At 40.2% G+C, this 7073-nt stretch overlaps 1 non-coding gene across 1 annotated transcript; it reads left to right on the forward strand.

Annotated features, from left to right (window-relative positions):
* Positions 1 to 259: 259 nt before the first annotated feature.
* On the forward strand, positions 260 to 366 carry LOC112725534 (small nucleolar RNA R71). Its single transcript, XR_003164636.1, has one exon. It is a non-coding gene; the product is annotated as a small nucleolar RNA R71 (small nucleolar RNA).
* Positions 367 to 7073: the final 6707 nt, after the last annotated feature.

Raw genomic sequence — 7073 nt, forward strand, 5'->3', positions numbered from 1 at the left:
GGTGAGGTCAGCCAGCTGCTTGGTAATAAGCTTGTTTTGGGCCAGCAGTGCATCCACATTGTTTAGCTCCATCACTCCTCTAGTGTTGCCTCTTTCAGAAGCATAGAAGTAGTCATTCTCTACTACAGTCTCAATGACATCTATGGCCTCCTCAATGGTCTTCTTTTTGTTCAGAGATCCCCCGGATGAGTGGTCTACTGCCTTCTTTGATTCATAGGAGAGGCCTTCATAAAAAATGTGCAGTTGCACCCATTCATTGAAGATATCTGGTGGACACCTTCTTGTCAGGTCCTTAAACCTCTTCCATGCTTCGTAGAGAGTCTCACCATCTTGTTGCCTAAAAGTTTGAACCTCAGCTCTCAACCTGTTGATTCTTTGAGGGGGATAGAATCTTGCCAAAAATTTGTTCACCATATCTTCCCAGGTTGTTAAGCTCTCCTTCGGGAAGGACTCCAGCCATTTAGATGCCTTGTCCTTGAGTGAGAAGGGAAATAAGAGTAGTCTATAGGTGTCAGGATGAACACCGTTAGACTTCACAGTATCACATATCCTCAGAAAGGTGGTTAAATGTTGGTTGGGGTCTTCTTGGACACCTCCGAACGAATGAACAGTTGTTCTGAACAAGGGTGATGAGCTGTGGCTTTAGTTCAAAGTTGTTGGCATGTATGGTTGACTTTTGAATGCTACTCCCACAGTTTCTTGGGTTTGGGTTGATATAAGAGCCTAAAACTCTTCTCTCCTGCCCAGCATGATTTTCTAGACCTTCTGTGTCATGGTTGTGAGCCTCTTCTTCATGATGGTTCTCCATATTTTCATCCATGTTTGGTTCAAAATACTCCTGCTCTTCCTCAGCACCAACTACTCTCTTTCCTCTTGCTTTCCTCCTTAATCTAAGGAAGGTCCTCTCAGGTTCAGAATCAAAGGAAGTTGAAGCCCCGCTTTCTTCTCCCTGTCATACAACCAACAAGGCACAAGCAAGGAAATAGATGCAGAAAGTATTTCTGTTAGAATTGCTGTTAGTGTGACTGATGCAATATATCAAACAGTTAGTGGGTTAGTGGACTGAATTGTAAACAACTAAGAAAAATGGGTAGGGGAAAGGGAAGAAAATAACTAAACTGACAGTAAAACACTCAAACAGAATTTTAAATCAAACAAAAGAAAAATTGCTCAATTTAGTTATCCTCCAATTTAATCATTGTTGATACAAAATCAATCCCCGGCAATGGCGCCATAAACTTGATGCACACAAACTTGTCTCTCAACAATTTTCCTTCGGCAAGTATACCGAATTGTCGTCAAGTAAAAACTCACAATAGAGTGAGGTCGAATCCCACAGGGATTGATTAGTCAAGCAACTTTAATTAGAGGGATGTTCTAGTTGAACTAAGCAGAATTGGATTTGAGATTTGCAGAAAATTTAATGGCGGGAAAGTAAATGGCAGAAACGTAAATAATGCAAATAAAGAGCGGAATGTAAATAGCGGAAAGTAAATTACAGAATCTTAAATGGGGAAGGGGAGTTTAGCATGAAAGTAAATAACAGAAAGTAAAGAGAATGGGTAAGATCAGAAATGGGGAATTCATTGGGCTTAGGAGATGTTGCATTCTCCGGATCAAGTTCATTTTCATCTCTTTCTCAATCAATGCATTCATTGATCTCCTTGGCAATCTTAAGTGATCGAATTCCAATTTCTTGGTAATTCAATCTCTCAAATCTTGATCAATAGCCAATTCCTTGGTCAATTGCTCATGAGAAGAGATGAAGTATGGTCACTGATTATACCACATGTATTTTCAAATCAAACTGTTGGTAGGATTATATGTCACTATATCCATCCAAACCCCAATTTAGTCCAACATGAAAAAGCATTTCTAGCATGATCTCTTTATTCCTCTTCCAAAGTTCCGAAGAGATCCAAGTATGAATAGCTTCTTTTCCAAGATAACTACCCAATTGAATGAAGATTGAAAGCTTTCTAGTAAAATTAAGAGAAAAGATAGAAGAAGAATAATGAAAACTAATATTGATCCATCAAATTACAACAGAGCTCCCTAACCCAATGAAAGGGGTTTAGTTGTTCATAGCTCTGGGAATGAAAAGCATAGATGGGGAGTACATTCTGAGAATTAAACTAAAAGCTGCAGAGAAAGTAAAATACAGAGAGTAGTTCTCAAATTTCCAACCCCTTTCTCATTTAAAAGTACCCCTATATATACTACTCTTCTGATCTTCTAGTTGGTTCTTCAAATCTTGGATATGGCCCTTTGGATCTTGAGTTTGAAGTAGTTATCTTCTTCAGTGGGCTTAGCTTTACTTGCAGAGAGAAAGTATGAAGTGGGCAGGGACTTTTAGCCTAGGACGTTAGTGGCGTTAACGTTAAGTGAAAATGTGGGTTCGAGAACATTAGTGGTAGTCACCTTTTTCACTAACGTTCCTAACCAAAGGATAATTCATGTTAACTTCAACGTTAGTGGCACCAACGTGACCACTAACATTGCCTCTTGGTCCTTCGCACACGTTATTGGGACTTACCTTTTCCAATAACGTTGAGAATCTTCCCTTCTCCCCTACGTTAGAGTTCACGTTAGTGTGGCTAACGTGACCTCTAACGTAGGCTTGCCAAATCTTCGAAAACGTTAGTGACACTTACCTTTGTCACAAACGTTTCAAAACGCCCCTACTTCCCACGTTAGAGTTCACGTTAACTAGGTTAACGTGGCTTCTAACGTGGTGGTGATAGCCATCTCCAACGTTAGTTACAAAGGTGAGTGTCACTAACGTTGGCTCATCATTCTTCAATCCACGTTAACTAAGTTAACGTGGGAGTTAACGTTGCTCATAGTGGCTCATTCCAACGTTAGTGACAAAGGTGAGTGTCACTAACGTTGGCGATTCTTGCTCCCTCCACGTTAGCTTCCACATTAACTAAGTTAACGTGGCAACTAACGTGGCTCAAACTGGCTTAGTACAACATTAGTGACAAAGGTGAGTGTCACTAACGTTGGCCATTCTTCTGCTTCCCCACGTTAGAGTCCACGTTAACTGAGTTAACGTGGCTCTTAACGTGGCTAATATGAGCTTGGTCCAACGTTAGTGACAAAGGTGAGTTTCACTAACGTTGGCTTCATTTTCTTCTTCCACGTTAGAGTTCACGTTAACTTAGTTAACGTGACTCTTAACGTGGGCTATGATGGCTTCGAGGGCGTTATTGGCGTTTACTTTTCTCATTAACGTTGCAAGCTAGCTCCCATTCCATGTTAGTGGTTACGTTAGTTAGACTAACGTGGCTGCTAACGTGGTTCTTCCTTGCTTCCTTTGTCCTGAAATCAAGTAATAGAGTGCCTCAAAGTTCTAATCCAAATCATGAGACATGCATCATCCAATTTGTCATTCAATTCTTGCATAATTCTCATGAAATCATGTAAAGTACACAATGTTTGCTTGAATCAAGATGTAAGTGAAATTCTACCCAAAACTTGCTTATTTCCTAAGAAAATGCATGAAACTACCCTAAAACAGTAAAGAAAAGGTCAGTGAAATTGGCCAAAATGCCCTGGCATCATTAATCATAGCAATGCTTAACAAGAATTTATCTTATTACGTCATCCCCAATGATGGAAGAAGATATAGGTTATCTTCCATGAGAGAAAGTCTAACAAGATTAGCTAATCTCAATCCAAATGTCCTAATCAACTCACCAATTGGATTAGTAAGCGGTTAAAGTCAATGGAAATGATATTAACTAACAATTCTAGATAACCAACATAGGTTGGGTTTTCATGAGTTAAGATTACCTAATTACTCCTTCCAAGCCAAGAATGCTCAAAGTCTACTCTAAAGCCCAACCAAGCATTTTGTCAAACACTTGGTGGGTAATAAAGGAAAGCATGGTAAAAGTGCAAGAATGACAAATCTAACAACTAATAATTGCAAGGAAAGTAAATCAACAACTTAATTCATCAATGAAACAAATATCAACATCAAATTGCATTAAATGTAAACCAAATCCAACATGAGTTCATCATCACAAAAGAAAGCAAAGATGGAAATTAACACTACAACTAAGAAAATCAAGATGTAGAAATGAGAAATTGTAGAAGAAACAAGATGAAATCAAGTAATTAATTCAAGATCCGAGACAAATTAACCTAATCCTAACCTAATTCTGGAGAGAAGAGGGATCTTCTCTCTCTATAAAACTAACTAAAGGCTCATGTTGACTAACTAATTACTCCCCCTTTGCTTGGACTTCAATTCTACATGAAATACACTCAGAAACTGGTTGGAATTGGGCCTGGACAGCTCAGAAATTACCCCCAGCGTTTTGACTTTAAGTGAGTCACATTCTATTATCGGCGCATACGCGCCATGTGCGCGTGCGCGTCGATTGGCTATTTCTTCATCTGCGCGCACGCGGCATGTACCTGTGCGCGTCTCTATGCGAAATCACTTCGGCGCGTGCGCGCCTTGTACGCATGCGTTCACATCGATGCATTCCTAATTCTTGTTTCCTCATGCATTCTCTACTTTGTATGCTTTTCTCCTCATTTCTTCCATCCAATACTTGCCTTATGAACCTAAAATCACTTATCAAACACATCAAGGCTTCGAATGGAATTAAAGTGAATCAAAATGACCAATTTAAGGACCTAAAAAGCATGTTTTTACACTTAAACACAATTCAAGGGAGAATTACAAAACCATGCTATTTCATTGAATAAATGTTGAAAAAGGTGATAAAATCCCCTAAAACAAGCACAAGATAAACCACGAAATCGGGGTTTATCATTGCCGCTGATCCTTGATCACCGGTGGGTGGTGGTACTTGCAAGAGACTCCGATACTTAAGTTAACACATGCTTTTGGCAGGTTTTTGTGTAGAATCAGAGTATGAGTTATACCTCGGTGCTCCAGTGTATTTATATTGGTGTGAGCTGACCTTTCTAGATAAGATAAATTAGTTATCTTATCTTATCTTTGAGTGAAGTCATCTTATCTTTTAGGGCTTAGTCACCGTTAGAATGGGCTGCGCTCCTTCGTCTGGGCTGCGTTCCTTCGTCTGGGCCTACTTGGGCCTTCATGGTAATTTAGCCGAACTCTTTAAGGAGAGGTCAGTGGCAGTCCAACCTTAAGAGATCGGTTGCTCTTGTCTTCAGTCAACCCAGGTCACATAGCTCGACCTAGAGTATGAATAGGGCCCCTACTCCAGTTCGATCTTTCCTTTGAGGTTGTGTCTTTTTAAACTTCAACCCCTTTGAGGAAGTCATGCTCGGGCATTTCAATTTTGGTTAATTTCTTGTGTAACTTCTGGCAGGCTTGCTTTTACTTGTATGCGAAGCGTTTCTTTCCTTTTTGATTGTAGTGTGCGTTGTGCTTCCTTGGGAACGTGGGAGGGTTTAAAAACTCATTAAATTTCCCTTTGCCGTTTCTTTTTTTCCCTCTTTTGTATTTTATTTTAAATTTTAAATGATCCTTTTCAGTTTCTCTTTTCCTTTCTTTCGCTCTTTTCTGGTTATTTGCTGAGGCGTTCCACTCATCTGCTTCCTTTGTCTTCACGTCCCCAGGCTTCCCTTTTACCTCGCTCGTAAGCGCTTGTTGATGTCGTTGTTCTGAGCATTTATCGCCTTTTCCTCGGCAGGTTGGTCTTCCTTCTTTTATACTTTGATGATCGTTCTTTTATGCATGCTCTTACTGTTGTGTATTTTGATTTAGATTTGAGTTTCACTCTTGAGAAGCTTGCTTCTTTCTACAAAAAGATTGGATCTTTGTGTCTGATCGTCGTTGTGACTTTATCCCTGTCACTCCTTGTTTGATGAAAATGTGTGCATTCTGGTAGTTTTGCTTTTTTTAAGGCTTTTTGCTTGCCGCTATTCCTGTCTCTTTTTACCCTTGCATGACCTCTTCTTGTACAAAGCTTTTTGTTGAACTTTTGGTGGATAAAAGGTTCTAGATTTCTTTGATATTTTTTGCGTGGCCTGTGATGATGATGGCCTTCGCTGTTTGTATGGAGAGATGTTTCCCTAAAGATGATTGAACACCTTGTATTTAGTGCTGGCTTAGGGCATGGATTTTTGCGTCGACTTCTCTTTTCTGGGTTCTTACCTTGTTGTTGCCTCCAAAGGGTGCCCCTGGACTTTAGCGTGAGTCATGGGGTTTCCCTTTTTCTGCCATATCTGACACTTGCTGATTACTTTTTATTGTCTGAGTTGTTTGGTAGTAATCCATTTCTTCTTTTTCTTACTGTAGGGATAGTTGTCCTATGTCTTCCCAAAAAACCATTGTTGAGATGTCTACTAAGATCCCTGATGGCATGCCTGATTGGCTGGACTCCATAGTCTTAATGCGTGTTACCGTGGCTGACCCCGAGTAATGTGTGAGACTTAAGAGGTTCCATAGGATTTGTAGTGATAGGGACGAGGGGAAGAATTATGAGTTGGTGTCACATGACCCTGAGGAGAGGGTTAGTTTTCCTCCCTTAACTCAGGGGGAACGACCCTTTTTCTATGCTTATGACTACTTTTTTAGTCTGTTGAATATCACCATCCCTTTTACCACTTTCAAGACCGACCTGTTGTGGTCTTACAATGTAGCCCCTTCTCAGCTCCATCCGATCTCATGGGGTTTCATAAAAATTTTCCAACTGTTGTGTTAGGAATTGGGTGTCCAACCTATCCAAAATTTCTTTCGTTATCTTTTTGTGTTGACAAAGCCTGGGGTGGCTAAAAAGAAAGCCTCTTGGATTTTTTTCCAAGCTACTCAAGGGAAGAAAGTTTTTTCTATGTATGAAGAGTCCTTTCGCGACTTCAAGAACTATTACTTTAAGGTCCGAGCTGTTGAGGGTGCTCGGCGCTTCTTTTTAGATGAAAATAATGAACCCACCTTCCCTTTATCTTGGCAAAAGGATCCAGTAGTAGTTAAGTACTCTTGGGAGAGCTTGAGTGAATTAGAACAAGCTATTGTTGGTGTTTTAGAGGAGAACTGGGGAGAGCCTCTTCATCTGAACACGAAGAGGTTTCTAGGAGAACCTTCCCTCCTTCGTGCCAAACTAGGTAGTGTTCGACTTCATTTT

This window comes from Arachis hypogaea, chromosome 11 (genome assembly GCF_003086295.3).
Source record: "Arachis hypogaea cultivar Tifrunner chromosome 11, arahy.Tifrunner.gnm2.J5K5, whole genome shotgun sequence".
Classification (NCBI taxonomy): domain Eukaryota; kingdom Viridiplantae; phylum Streptophyta; class Magnoliopsida; order Fabales; family Fabaceae; genus Arachis; species Arachis hypogaea.